The sequence below is a fragment of the Euphorbia lathyris genome, chromosome 1 (assembly GCF_963576675.1).
Source record: "Euphorbia lathyris chromosome 1, ddEupLath1.1, whole genome shotgun sequence".
In the NCBI taxonomy this organism is placed as follows: domain Eukaryota; kingdom Viridiplantae; phylum Streptophyta; class Magnoliopsida; order Malpighiales; family Euphorbiaceae; genus Euphorbia; species Euphorbia lathyris.
In genome coordinates, this window is record NC_088910.1 from 82,048,322 (window position 1) to 82,064,364 (window position 16,043).

The window sequence follows — 16,043 nt, forward strand, 5'->3', positions numbered from 1 at the left end:
CCATTGGTATCGCACAGTGCCATAAACCTATCAATTTTGTGCGATAAAGCAGAAAATTGGGCTTGTAACATCGCGACTGGATCAAGGTTCACTATACCTTTAACCGATGATGTGGTTGAGGTTGATGGTTTTGCCACCGGTATATGTCCACGTTCCGCGGGCCACATACTGCTGTTGATTGCCATTTCCTCCAAAAGTTCTCTTGTTTGGGCTGATGTTTTCTTCATAAATATCCCTCCCGACATAGCATCTAATGAGCCTCTAGTTGTAGGATTTAGTCCATTATAAAATGTTTGCATTAGAAGTTCAGCGGGCAATTGGTGGTGTGGGCATAAACTTGAAGTTCTTTAAAACGTTCCCAAGTCTCATAAAGAGTTTTATTATCATTTTGAGAAAAAGATGTTAACTCTTTTATGACTCTTGCGGTTTTTGCTAAAGGAAAATATTTTGATAAAAAAGCTTGGGCTAATTGTTCCCAAGTTGCAAACGTTGCGTCTGGCATCGAAGTTAACCACTCTTTGGCCTATCCTTCAAAGTGAAAGGAAAAAGGCGAAGTTTGATTGCTTCGGCAGTCACATCTGGGATTTTAAAAGTGTCACAAATTTCAAGGCAATTTGTCAAATGGGTGTTAGGATTTTCGTTAGGTAACCCGTAAAATGTTACATTATTTTGCAACATATTAAGCAAAGCTGGCTTAATTTCAAATTGGTTTGCGGTGATTCTGGGTCTAACGATACTATTGGTTACACCGGCCACACCTGGCCTAGCGTAATCCATAAGTGTTAGTGGGTCTGCCATAATATCTGGCTCGGTGTTTGTCTTTGATGGAGTTTTGTTTTTCTTTTTGTTTTTCTTATTTTTCTTGTTCTTTCTAATGGTTTTTTCAATTTCTGGGTCTAATGGGTTTGGTACAATGCCTGAACTTCGAGAACTGCGTATGAACCTGAAATAATGCACGAACCGAAACTACCTTCAAAACAAAATTTGAAAAATAAATATGTTAGTAAATTAAAATTTATAAATTACAAAAATTAAAATAAGTATATGTAAACCTAGATTCGAAATAAAACACGAAAAATCTAAATTTTTGTTAAAAATTTTGGCGTTCCCCGGCAACGGCGCCAAAAACTTGTTGAGCGATTTCCGTAAGTGCACGGTATACGCTTGTAGTAATAAAAGATATTGAACCCACAGGGAACGCTTTTTAACTAAAACTTATTTTAATTCAGTTTTATTCACGTCTTTAGGTTTAACTTAAAGAAAATCGTTTAATTAATTGTATTGGTTCGGATTAGTTAGGATTAGATGAGAATATTATATTGAACTTAGAGAACAATTCTGTCTTGAGATTTTGATTACAAGACAGACGCTTTCGTATTTGGAATAAATCAAAGGTATAAAACTTATTTTCATTAAGCAAAGAAAACAACTATAACTTTGGTAAGATTATGAACATGGAATAATACAAGAATTTATGCAAGTAAATGGCTTTGAACCGTAGAAATCTCTCTGGATCAGAGCAGATTTCTACCTTAATCAAATCAGTATTTTATATCTGATAAGCCGCGATCACGATCATATCATCCGTAAAAACCAATTCTTTCAAGTGTTCAACAAAGTTTCTTTGTAAATATGATTGTATAAAACGTTTTAATAAAAACACCAATTTATCATTTTGAAAATCATTTTGTCAGAACAATATCAAAATAACAACAGGAAGAATATATTGAATAAAATAAATGTATTATTAGTGAATTGTTAATCTTCACAAGTTAACAGAGAGGAAGAAACATGGATAGCATTTTGACGAAATCTTTGAGATCCGGGTTGTCAATCTTTCCCTCAAACTCCGTAGGTTTGTCAGACCCTTTTGCGCTTCAGCCGTTAGTTCTTCTCGCTGAATCTTCGGAATAGAGACCGCTAGGTCCACTACCAGAATGAAAACTTGTCTCTGATCAACCTTTGAAACTAAACTAATACTACTGTGTTTATAACTAATCTAGTAACAACTTGTGTACATCAATTTTGTTTGTATAGAAATGAAATCTAACTTTCTAACTCTTTCTGAATCAGAGTTTCTTCAACATAATAACAACTCTCTAATTTCTCTAACCTTTTTTTTCCAACTCTGATTTCTGAAATGAATCACTTATTTATAGTTAGTGAAAGGTTGTAATTGAAGGGTCGTGTCCGCTGGTGAAGGGTCGCTTTTATCCAAATGAACAGACGCGTTTTTTGGATTTAAACATGTGAAAGCTGTGCAGAATTCTTCGCTGTCTCAACTGAGATTCTGAAAATCTCAGTCGCGACAGGGGGCACGGAGGAAGGCTGAAAACTTCGAATTTCCGGTGACTGGCATCAGCGTGTCGCGACTGAGATTTTGAAAATCTCAGTCGCGACAGGGGTATTCTTCCCCGTCTCTCGGCTGCTTCTTGTCTCCTTGAGTCGGTCTTCTGATTAATACTTATTTTTTGCACGTAACTTAGGTTTTTCCCTCGTTTTAGCTCCGTTGTAGCTCCTATTTGGATTTAACCAAATAATTAAGTACCTTGCATCAAAGAAGTATATAAAGACGTAAAAGTACTCTAAATGAATATAATTAGCACGATTTCAATGTAAATTTAACGTATTTATATATGATATTTTAGGTATATTTTGGGCTTAACAATATACCACACCAGTGATTCTCCTACCAACGAGTTGTAAAACAAGCTCGTAATCTCCTCCTCTTTGAAGCCTAGGGGACCCATAGCGGACAGATAAAAATGAAGGTGCTCCATGGGGTCCTTGCCTTCATTATACTTGCTGACAGTTGGCAACGGGCGTTTGATAGGCCCGATTTGCATCGCGCTATGTTTCACCACCTGTGCTTTGGCTTTTCTATACTTCATCAAAAACAAGCTCGACATCAGTGACCAATCATGCTTAGTCGATTCAGGTAGCAACTGAAACCACCTCAAAGGTTCGCCCACTAGCGATAGATAGAACCACGGAGCGATATCTTCCACCTCATATGGCTGTCTAAACATAGCGCACACATATCCGAACAAATGGGCTTCGGGATCTTCTATCCCACTGAACAAACTTAACACGGGCTTGACCCACTGAGATGACACTTCTTCAGATTTTCCTTTGTCATTTATCACCTCCTCTGTTAGTCCTTCTCCTAAGACGGATGCATACAACCCACTTCCCACCTTGATCTTTTCATCGGAATCCAATAATTCCTCTTCGTCATTCCCGGAGGGTTCTACTATCAAGCTTCCTTCCAGTCCAGATCCGATCATGCTTACCCTATGGTTAGGCAATGGATTGCGCCTAGTGGAAGGGTTCGCTGATGATGGATCAGCTGTCTTCTTTTCCTTTCGCTTTCTCTTTCCCAAACGACTTGTCACGTAATCCTAATAGTCATCCTCGTTCCCGAAATGGGGACCATTGTTCGCACCATTCTTGACACGTTTACTACCACTCTTGCCATCTTTCAGTGCCAGCCCAGTTAGCTGGACTAAAATTGTAGTCAACTGATCGCTGATGTCGTTTACGACTCTTTCTAACCCTGCGATTCTCTCATCTGGCGTAGACATACTGACGGAATACCGAGCTAACTTGAACAAAGATGATTCAGAAGCCACTACTCTCGATTCGAAATTGACAATCTGTAACTGGTCGAACTGTCTGACTAGCCAAGTACTCTCATGGAACCACGACCTCTTAATGATGACGTCTGCACGAGTGATACCTATTAGTATGTATGCATGATTTTATATGCATGAGTCATGGCGTGTGCGTTAATTATTTACGGATATATAAGATAAGAAGAACAAACTTTAGTCTAATTACACGTATCACAACATCTCTCTTCCACCCTTATTCCTCCACACACTCGATGGTCCAAGTCTCTTTCCTAGGATTTTGGTTTGGGGCTCACATTGCAATTCAGGGGACGCGTGATGCCGTCGATTATTGCGGAAAAATAAATCATTCATCACACAATACAATTCGTTTTAGCGCATCAGTGCTTAGTGACTAAGATATCGACCAAATCTTAGATTGTCCTTTTGAATAACTTGTCTTTTGTTATTTCGCGAGACGCATTAGTTCGGGTTTTGACTCCCTTTGAGCGTGTCTCGAATTTAGACGCGGTACGAGTTATTCTTTCGGTTCAATCGTCCGTTATTGACAATGACTCGTTCCCTTTTATTCGTGTGGGTTCGTGTCTTGATTTTTGGATTACAACGGGATCTTTTGGATCTATCGAGAGACGTAACCACGTGTTTATTTAGTGACAGTATCACTTTTGGATTTTATTTTAAGGAACGGACTCATCGCGTAACGGGTTTGTTTCTAGCGTCAAAATCCACTTGCTCGTTTTAGCTACGTGAAAAGACGGTGAGTCTTATTCGAGCGCACGATAATCTTTCGGTTAGTAACAATTCTTTATTTCTTCCAATTTACGGGATATAACATCCTAGCGTGGTTATAGAAAATCAACGTTTCGTTTAATCGCATGCTTATTCGAAGTAGGGATATTACCGTTCTTTTCATTTAGGCACGAACTAAGCAAACACACAGGTCGGGCCATATTTCTTGTAGTTTTGGTAACGGTCGAAATGATCAAGCCATTAGTCAAACCCACAGTCTCGTCCATATGGTGCAATTATGTGGTTTCTTAGCTTAATTCGGCTTCGTGATTTTAAACGGCGTGTATGCCAGTTCGAGGCACGTATTTAACAATATTGGTTCATTTTCTTTAACTACTCTCGGGATTGACATATATCGTAGATACGGAATGATTTTGGTCGTTTTTATTTTCTTTTATTTTTTAGTCACCTTTGCTGATACGTCCATTTCTCCTTAGAACAATGCAAGGTGTAACGTAAGAGCTCGTTTTTTATTCAGAAGGGGCGGGCCACGTTTACGAAACTCTTTTCGTTACAACAGGGTCGTTCAAAACAGAAATGTTCTTCATTATTGTTTTGTCATAATTTCGTTTTATCCCAACGTATTTAAAGAATGTGAATAACGACTATCGTTAATATAGTCTTTTGAATCGAGATATAACTATCCTTAATACCAAACCGATTTGTACTAATACGTGCTTACGTCACAACGTATCTCCTGAACATGTGCCTTCTTCGGGACACGGAAAGGGACCAAACGGGTCGCACAAGTTCATTAATACGAGGCGATTAAGTCGTCTTTAGTTCAAATCGTTTCGATGTTTTGGGGTAGTTTGTATATCGATTTAAGAGTATATATTAACGTCTCGTCTCATTTTCTTTACGTATTTTAGGATTAGACACATATCATGGCAATTTGAAAACACGAATCGATTCATTCATCACACCAAAAATAGTAACGGGTAATCCTATGGCAACTTCGAAGGCTACTATATGCTGACACGGCTGATCGCGGGACCTCACAGGACCGCACAAATTCGCCCCTAACGAATGGATGGGGACCCTTTGGCGCCTTACTGCAAGGGGGAACTTACACTAGCCTCTTTCGAGCGACGAATGGTTTGCAATAATGCTTATGAATGCATACGAAAATAAATAATACGATCCGTCCCCGTTATGGGCTTAATACACGCATTCCGGAATCAAATTTCTCGCTTCCCCAGTGGAGTCGCCACTTGTAGGTGCCGCGGCCTCGCCCAGAAGACCCGGGGGGTGGACACCGTTGACGACAGATGCTGTGATTGGCGCCAAAAGCAACCAATCACGGAATCAAGCTGCTCGGCAGGGCAGGAGCTCGGAGTATGGAAGAGTCGCCACCCACGAATGGGAAATGAACACCGATCCCTTGTGGGAGACCGGTGAGGGTTCAGGAAATTTGGGTACGAGCCGAGAAGGCTAGCTCCTTTCTGGAGAAAGGCTACTAGGCACCCCGACATCGCCCGGTTCTGAACCACCGGCCTCCTACTTAGCATGTTAGGCACTAACGGACTAATCGCATATTTCTTTAAGTTTAAAATTCATTTGAAACCTTTTCTTTCTCGTTTTGAAAACTGTTTTGAGCATATTATTGAAAGCTACTTTAGTAAAGAACCACCCATTTACATGAATTAGGATATATAGAAGAAAGAGGGAGATAAAAGGAAGAATTGGTTTATTTACAACGCGAATTATGCTCTAAGCTATACATTCAATCTAAACTAATCTCAATGATTTAGATACGTTTCAAAACCCCGTTAATTTACATGTTTTTCACTCGAATCGCCGTTGGAACGATTCGAGTGTTTGAAAACGTGAAATAAGAAGCTTTAACCGAAAACTTGATTAAGCATACAAGTCCATTTATTTTTGTACAAAGCCGTTTAGATGGGAAAACGATTCAAAACTCTATTATTTACAAGAAAACAGTTTTAATTACAAGGTTCGCTTAATCCGTCGTTGGAACGGATTAAGGTTTCAAAACGTGATATTTTAGGAAGTCGTTTAAAAAGGATGACGAACCAAAAACTTTTATTTACATTAGGAACCTCTAAAAACTCTTAGTTTAAATAACCAAATTGAAATTTCTTTTTGTGATTTATTTTCCCTTTTTTCCCTCAATCAACCTTTACTTGAACATAATTACAACAATTAACAAATTAAATCCCAAAAATTCACCCAGCCAAACACCTTTGAAATAGATACATTTTGGGTAAAAATGGTATTTACAACTATAGATTAAAAATGAGGTATATAAAAGATACATATACTATGATAGTCAAATAGTAAAAATAATGAAAACAATACTTTAATTAAAAACAAGTAAAAACAATGAACAAAGTTTACAAATAGAAAAATAACCTTTAATCCCCAAATAATTTTCACATAATAAGTACATAGAAAATAACCTCCCCCCCAAAAAAAAAAAAACTAATTAATATGGTTTAAATGCATTTAAGGAAAACATATATATACATATAGTCTTTACAAAACCAAATTAATGAAAACAATACCCAAATGATAAGTAATTATTAGTTATATCTCCCAAAAATAATTTTAACAAACATATTACATATTTAACATATATATATATACAAGAATAAATGTCAAAAAGATAGAGAAAAATGTTGAAAAAGACATTTTTAAGTTCCAGCAGCTTTACCGATGGAAAATCCGTCCGCTAAACTGCTTTTAGTGACAGAAAAGTCAGAATATCAGAAACAGTCCCCCAAGTTTCCAGATTTATTAAAAGGCTTTAGATTTACTCTATTCTATCATTTTGGTCCCCGAACTACCCAAGTCGGGTCATAGTCTATAGCGGAGCCTCCCAAAACAATGTTTTATTTTAAAACGTTAATTTAAAAAGATTTTCTAAATTCTATATTTACAACGCTTTAATCCCGAACTACCCTTAAATCGGGTCACGGTTCGTGTTGGGACTTTAAAATGAGGTTTTTATTTTAAAACCAAAACGCTTATTTAATACGAGACGGGAATTAAATAAATACGGAAAAATAAATAAATGTGATAAAATAAATAAAATAAATGAATAAACAAAACTAAAAATAAAATAAATAAACGAAATAAATAAATTAAACGAGTCTAGTCCTCAGATTTTTTTTTTGGTAGAAACAGGAAAGAAAACAAACCAACACCGAGACAAAAGCTAACCTGGGATCAGCCTAGGAAAGCTAACCCCAACTCTGTCCTCTAAAAGGAGAGAAGAAAGATAGATAGGAGGATCAGAAAGGGTGGAAACACCTAACATCCCCTCGTGCCCAGCCGCCGCCAAGCGATCCGCAATTCGATTTTGTTCTCTGTAGATGTGGCTGAACTCTAAGGACTCAAAGGAGAAGCCAAGACTTCTTATTGCTTTGATAAGGTTCTGGCTAGACAAAAAGCATGATTATTAGAGATCATACTAATAGCCTCCATATTATCAGACTCCACATCAAGCCTTTTAATACCCAGATTTCTGGCAAGCTTGACTCCAGAAAGAATACCCCAAAGTTCCGCTGAAAAGGATGAGCCCAAACCCAGGTTATGGGTGAATCCAGACAACCAGGCACCTCCCGCGTCCCTGAGCACGCCTCCAGCCACGATCTTTCCATTATTGAGACAGGAGCCATCCGTGTTCAACTTAACCACCCCATCCTTCGGCCTACACCACCCAACGAGTTGAACCTCTTTATTCTGGGTAGAATTGGCAAGGGGGTCCCCTTTGAAGCTCCCCGTAATGGTAAAGAGCTTTTTAGAGAAGAACTCAGGTAAGTTCTGAATAAAAACAGTCTTCTCACCAAAGATCTCCTCGTTTCTCCACTTCCAAAGGTGGTGGCAGATAATAGCAAATAAAATGTCTCCCTGCTCCATGCTAACCATTAACCTACCTTTAACCCCATTGCAGAACCAGTCATTCTCAGGGTAGGCAAAGAAGGAGGGGACAGATAATAGCAAATAAATAAATTAAACGAGTCTAGTCCTCAGATAATACCTCAAGATCGGTATTGACAGTCGAAGTTAGTTGATTCCACGAGTTGTGATTTTTGGTGTTTTTCGGTGTTTTTGTAAAATATTTAACTTTTTGGAAATTTTCGATTTTTAGGAAAAAAAATGTTTTCCCCCAAAAATTTACTTTCTATCTCCAAAATAATTTTTTTTAGAAAGAGAAGCTCCCAAAAGACCTCCTTTAAATGCATGGGGATCCGTGCCTTTTATAGGCACGGATCCCGAGGTTGGGCGTGCGCCCAACTTCTGGTTAGGCGACGCCCAACTGGCGTTGGGCAGACGCCCAACGCAGGTTGGGCGACGCCCAACCTCTGTTGGGCGCTCGCCCAATGATCATCGGGCGCGCGCCCAACACTGTCGGCCATGCGTTCGACACACGTCGGGCGCACGTCCCACGTCCGTTGGGCGACGCCCAACGTTCGTCGGGCGTTCACCCAATGAGAGTTGGGTGGCTGCCCAACGAGCATCGGGCGTGCATCCAACACTGGTTTGGATGAGCGTTTGACGCGTCGAGTGTCATGTCTGGCATTCGTGGGATGCTCGCCCATTAGGGGGCGCTGTTAGCTGTTTGCTAACTGACACCCAATCCTCTAGGGCTTTCTTGTGATTTTTATTTTTAAACCAATGGAACCAACCGCTTTAACCGTCCGTTGTGGGTTTTCGCCACAGGTCCTCCGACTCGGTGTCTACAACATGGGTGAGTTAGGAGCTAGAAAAATGGAGTTAAGGCCATGAAATACGTTCCTGAAATGTGTAGACAAGTTCAAACCCGTTTTTCAGCACTAGTGCTCTTTGAAAAATTCTACCGACTTCGTTACAGCTCCGTTTTGCTCCTTTTTTATATTCCGGAAAGCTAATATCCCAAACTTTCTGAAAAAAATACTGACTATCTGATATTTCACTATTTCGGGGTCCGTTTTCGTTGTCGAAGTTTCTGGACGGGTTGCTGAAAAATGGTGCAAATTTATCCCTGATTTTTATTATTTCTTTTTCTTTTCTTTTTTATAATAATCTTCTGATATTATTTTCTATTTTTTATCACATTTTTATTTTATTGCAAAATGAATTAAATTAAAATAAAATAACTATGGAGTAAAAATTATAACCTATGCTAAAACAGAAAAAATTAAATTAGCCCCCAACAATTGCCCCCTTATTTTATGTGTAGAAGATTTGAAAATGAATTTGGCACATAAAATAAGTCTTTTATTATTATTATTATTTTTATTTTTTTACCCGTCGGTACCGATTTTGTTGAAGCTGAAATTGTGGCTCGGAAAGAAAATAAAGATTACCAAGGTAAATTTTGTATGAAAATTGGCGGTGTGTGATGAAATTGCTAGATGACTTGTTGAATTTTTCTTTGAATTACAAGTCATGCTCATCTGCTGCTGCATTTTCTGATATTGCAACCTCGATTTTTTGCTTGCTTCGGCTTTGACTGATATGCTTCGCTGCTGCTGAAATTTTCATCAATCACGCCATGTTTGTTGATGCTGAATATGCTCATGTCTGCCTATATTTTCCTTCGTAACTAGGCTGAATTTGCAATCAGTTTTTCCTGCTCATTTAAACAAAATAGCTGCTGCCATTTCATTTAAATTGCATTAAAATTGATCTTGAATTTCAAGTTATTTGAGCTTATTCCTGTAAAAATGTTGAAGTTGAATCCAATTTGTATCCGTATAGATCCATTGCTTGCTGAAATTGTTTTAACTTCGTGTATGAATTTGCGACTTCACTTTCGTTGTTAATAAACTTCTTTGAGCTACTAATTGGTGGAAATAAATTGAATTGTCACTTCTTTTTTTTTGCAGGAATCATGCTTGGCTGATATCCGTCTTGAACATGTTGAGCTCGGAGTTGAGAATCCATTTGATGATATGGACATATAATACATGACGGAACATGCCCTCCCGACGTCTCCGAGCTTGGATGCCATCAGTGGTGCACATGTTATCTCGGATTTGATGGCGATAAAATTGAGCGAGTGGACGGTGGATCGAGTGGAAAAGGCTATACTGAGCTTCTTCGTAGCGATTGCATTTTTTTTAATCTCTCACAGTCTTTTATTCTTTTTTAATTTTTTGGGGCATGTAAAGGGACATTTATTCTTTTTCTTTATTTTTATTTTTCTTTTCATTTATGACTTTTGTCATTTTTTTTGGAAATGAATGCTTTATTATCTCTAAGCACGCTAAAAATATCAATGATGCTAATTAACGGCTTAAAAGAAAAACTAAAATGTAAAATGATGCAAAAATGGAACAAAACAAAAAATAAAAGGCACATCGTACCTTGTCACATCTTTATTTTTCTATAGCGGCTGATGCCACCGCTTTGTCCTTCAACTGTGACAAAATCATTGAACCTCTTCGATGAGAGGCTCGCTGCCAATTGACCTATGGTAAGGCACAATGGTGCTCGTCTTGAAGATGTTCTTCACTTGATCGGTGCATGACTTGTTTTTGCCTTTGGTCTCGATCTTGATTGGACCAATGCTATCTTCGTATAACTGAGACTCCACCATATTTGAATGTGTCTCAAATGGTTTTTCATTTGCCCGAATCACCTCAACGTCATTCCCTTTCTAAAGTAGTAAAAGTTGGTGCAAGGATGATGGAATGTATGAGTTGGAGTGAATCCAATCTCGACCGAGCAGAGCTTGATAACTTGCCGTAGAGTTCACCACAAAAAATACCGATGTATTAGTTTGGGTACCGACGGTAAGTTGCACAGGTAAAACCCCGTAGGTTTTAGCAACTTCACCGGTAAAAGATGAAATGGAAATTTATGACGTCATTATGTCACCTACAGATTTTCCGAGAGCTAGTCCCATTTTTAATGGCATAATGTTAACGACTGAACCGTTATCAACTAGAACTCTCGATAAAGGATTGCCATCAATGTGTGCTTTGAGGTATAATGGCTTAATGCGACATTCATCTTCAGAGTGGGTTTGTCAAAATAAACCTGCTTCATCCGATCTTCCGACGAAGCTTTAATTGTGACGCCACTTCGTCAGTCTTCTTGAATCTCTTGTACCTCCTCATTTGGATCTTTACTTCTAAAATTTATTGGTAAAATTAAAGAAGTAGTAGCACACCCAGCTTGGATAATGAAATCTCCAATACGAATTTTCACATTTTTCTTTTCTTTTATTTTTTCTTTCAAAACGTTGCTAGAATCGACACTGGACAACTCCATTTCACTTTTCCTTCTTTTTTCTGCCTCTCTCTTTCTTATTCTTCTTTTTGCATTTTTTGAGAGAGGTTGTGGAAATTTTTTATGTCGGTTGACGAACCATTTTTCGAAGGAAACTTGCGCCAGTGGAGTAACGAAGCGTGACCGACCTTGGTTTGTGCCACTTTTATTTTTATTTATTGGCTTTCATTTTCTCCTTGGCGGTTGGCAAAGTGCCATTTGGTACCCAAATTTGTTTTGTCTTTGGGTGGTCGGGGCGCCCTTTTCTCTGGCTTGAGGTGTTGCTATGGACATTATGCTTAAGAGGTGGCATCTCGATGGAAGTTGCATTTATCATTGTAGCAGTTGGAAATGGATCATCATCAATCAACATGCTCTCTTTCTTTTCAGGAAATTTAAGCACGCCTTTGTTTATTCTATCATGCACTGCATTCTTAAAAACAAAGCAAGATTGTATGTCGTGGCTCCAACTATCATGATATTTACAATAAGTTTTTCCACTTATGTCATCTCTCGATGGAATAATGTGTCCATGTGGTAAGGTGATAAAACCATATTTTAGCAAATAATCAAACAATTCTCCAGTTTTAGAAACATCAAATATGTATTGCACATTTGTATTCCGCTTAAACACTTCAGGAGTTTTTGGACTTTTTGCTAACATTGGACAAACGCGGGATCCTGTTCTAGTTAACTCGGCTATAGCTACCTTATGTGTTTCATTGGTTTTTATATCCTGATGGTAACTACCTATAGAATTTTTCTTCCTACGATTATCCCCATGCATTAATTCTTCATATTCCGATACTTTAGCAACAAGTTCATAATAATCATAAAAATCAATGCCTTGAAATTTCTTCCTGTTTTCAAACTCTAAGCCACGTTGAGCAATTTAAACAAATTCTATTTCAGGAATATTAACTCGACATCTATGCCTCATTTTCTTGAAACGATTAATAAAACTTTCAACGGACTCACCTGAGCGTTGAATCATACGAGATAGTTCGACGACACATACCTCGGGCTCAGTCCGATAGAACTGAGCATGAAATAATTGTTCCATGCAACCCCAACTTTTGACAAATTCAGGTTGTAATGTCGTATACCATGTGAAAGTCGGTCCAGTTAGTGATCTAGGGAATAAACATAAACGAAGCATATCGAAGTCTTGCTTCACACTAATCCCACTGCATTAGAATGAAAATTGAGCAACGTGCTCGATGGTAGATTGTCCACTTTCACCTGAAAATAAAGAAAAATCTGGAATTCTAAAATTGTGAGGAAATGAGTATTGCTGGTCGTATTCCCTAGGGTAGGCTTTCTAAAACTCTGGGCGGTACACTTCACGGACCGTAGGTCCATAAATTTCTTGAACGATGTTTCGAATACGTTGCCTATCCTCCGCCTCATTACATATTTCACTTCTCACACCTGAAACACGAGATACATTATTATTATCACGGGGATTCCCACGAATATTTTCACGAGTATATTCGCAGATATGATCATGGTCTTGATTTCTCCACATGCCCCCCAAACCACGGGCATTGTTGTCACTATAGTGTCCAAGTGGGTATTAGGTCCGGTGTTAGACCTAAAATGAGGCGCATTTAGGGGTATTGCAAATTGCTCCGAGGTTCTTCGATCTCCTCACTCATTGAATCTTATGTTTTCTTCACGACTAGGCGGATGCCTATATCGGTCGCCTTGGGGAGTGCCTTCCCTTGTGTTATCTGAAACATTGTGAGAATTCAAATTTTTAGCATAAATTTCAGCACACCTATCTGGGATTTTATTTATCTCGTCACTAAGATTATTAATCCTGTTTTCCAAATTGGGTTGTCTACAAGCTTGCAACATCTCGGTTTGAGCTTTAACATTTTGCGACATCTCGGCTACAAGCCTTTCTATGATGCGCATATGAGCCTCTTGTCGCGCAAAGAATGCATCGAAATCTGGTTGTCGCGTTGATGTCCGATGAAAATCTTCCAAATGGCTCACGATCTCGGCAACATAGCCTTCGGGTATATTCGTGTCCACGTTTGTATCTTCATTCCTCTTCTGACTTTCATCAGACTCTGGAACATGTAATTCTCGACTTGTATTTTTCTTGGGTGGCATTGTGAACAACAAATAATATTTACGAAAGTTTGGAAATAAAATACTAAAATAGAATATTACGGGAATAAAATACCACATAAATACACTACCAAAATAATTAAATTTTGGTTAAATAATTTAGTAATGGAAAAAAATTAAGCCTAAAAATAGGAAAAAAATTTCGTGAAAAATTTTCGGTACTAGAAAAAAAATGTTTAAGGTCCCACTGGGCGTGCCAAAAATTGTTGGCGATATTTTCAAAATATCCCAATTTTCAACCTTGGTACGCGTATACGGATATTAAAAATGGTAAAAATAATGCGGGCGTGCCAGAGAAGCTAGTTCTCAAAAGGTAAAATGGTAACTGAATAAAGTAAATAAATAAAATGCGCCTAAATTACTTGAATTCTAAACGAAAAGCGATTGACGACCGTTACAAGGACTGAAAATAAAAACAACGGTCTTGGGCCCCGACGTTACTTGACAGGTCGGTCGAAAAAACAATGTTTTAATATAGGTACCAAAAATAAAGCAATAAAACGACACACATATATAATTTTTTTTTAATTCTCTTTTATATTTTTATTGATTTTGTATATATTTTGTAAATATTTTTATATTACAATTAAACATAAAGCATAAAAATTATAACTTTAAAGATAGAAATATAAATAAGTCACAAAAACAAATATATACAGGATGAAATAAAATTAACCGATCTCTTTGATGTCGTTGGGATGTGTGAAATTGAGGATTGGAACTCTGGAAAATCGGCTCGGGGGCTGTTGCGTTGTCCGGGTAATTCCGGGCAAATTCGGAGCAATTTAGAGAGTTCAGGGACTGAACCAGCAATTTACCATCAAGTCAGCAGCAAAATGGGACTAAACTGATGCTTTCATGGGACTTTCGGGCTCGATTACGGGGGTTGTAGAGATCGGATTTAAGCGAAACGAAGGCTAGTATTTAAAGTTAGTGTGCAATGGAAAGGTCTGGAACTAAAATTTCAGAAAAAAGTCAAGTGAAGGAGTCAGAATAAATTATTGCAAATGGGGCGACAAAATAATTGTTTGATGCTTGAAAAACCAAAAGCTTGATTTTGTTTCGTGCAGGGTGTTTTAAGAATGATTAAGAAGGTTATAGGGGTCGTTTTTTACGAAATAAAAATTGAGAATTCGAGAATTGATGTCAATAAAGAGATTAAAATCAATTTGGGATAAAATGATCAGCTAACGAACTCGAAATAAAATTTGGAAAACGGCTCACCAGAAAATTGTTTGATGAATTTTTCAATAATGAAAAACTCAAAAGCTTGTTTCTGGGTCTTTTTAATTGATTGGGATCAATAAAAAGTTTCTAAACATGATTTAGAATAGGTGTGTAAACTGAGAATGACTCGAAAATGGGGTTTTGGTGATCTCGGTTTCACAAAAAATGCTTAAAGCTTGGAGGAAGATGACAATGGTGAAATTTGATTTAGACTAAGAGAGCTCGAATCGAGAATTGGGTAATGATCTAAATGAGACTTAACTAAGAGATTGCAAAAAAAAAAACTATTTGAGAATTGATTGAGTAAACTAAGAGAATTTCGGATCTGAAATTTCTGAAAATTGGAAACATTTCTGAGGAACTGGAGATTGAAGAACTAATTCTGGAAATTAAGACTTTGTTTAGACTAATTAGTTGCTAAAGGACGATTTCTAAGAACCCAAGGATTGATAAAATAGGTCGATTTTGGCAAGGAATTTGAGAGACAAATTGAGTTGTTCTGTGTTTGATTGATTTTTGAGTGGGGTTTGGGAATGAAGGAAATGAGCTCTATTTATAGGATTTTGAACAACAAATTTCATGTTAGTGGCCTTTAAATTTGTCATCCATGATCCCATTACCTTCCCATAAGTTAAATAAAGAACATGGGTGAGTTAGGAGCTGGAAAAATGGAGTTAAGGCCATGAAATACGTTCCTCAAATGTGTAGACAAGTTCAAACCCGTTTTTCAGCACTAGTGCTCTTTGAAAAATTCTACCGGCTTCGTTACAGCTCCGTTTTGATCCGTTTTTTATATTCCGGAAAGCTAATATCCCGAACTTTTTGAAAAAAATATTGACTGTCTGATATTTCGCTGTTTCGGGGTCTGTTTTTATTGTCGAAGTTGCTGGACGGGTTGCTGAAAAATGGTTCAAATTTGTCACTGATTTTTATTATTTCTTTTTCTTTTCTTTTTTATAATAATCTTTTGATATTATTTTCTATTTTTTTTATCACATTTTTATTTTGTTGCAAAATGAATTAAATTAAAAC

At 37.6% G+C, this 16,043-nt stretch overlaps 1 non-coding gene across 1 annotated transcript; it reads left to right on the forward strand.

Annotated features, from left to right (window-relative positions):
* The first annotated feature begins 315 nt into the window (after window positions 1–315).
* LOC136216172 (small nucleolar RNA R71) lies at window positions 316–421 on the forward strand. The gene has a single exon (XR_010683162.1). It is a non-coding gene; the product is annotated as a small nucleolar RNA R71 (small nucleolar RNA).
* Window positions 422–16,043: the final 15,622 nt, after the last annotated feature.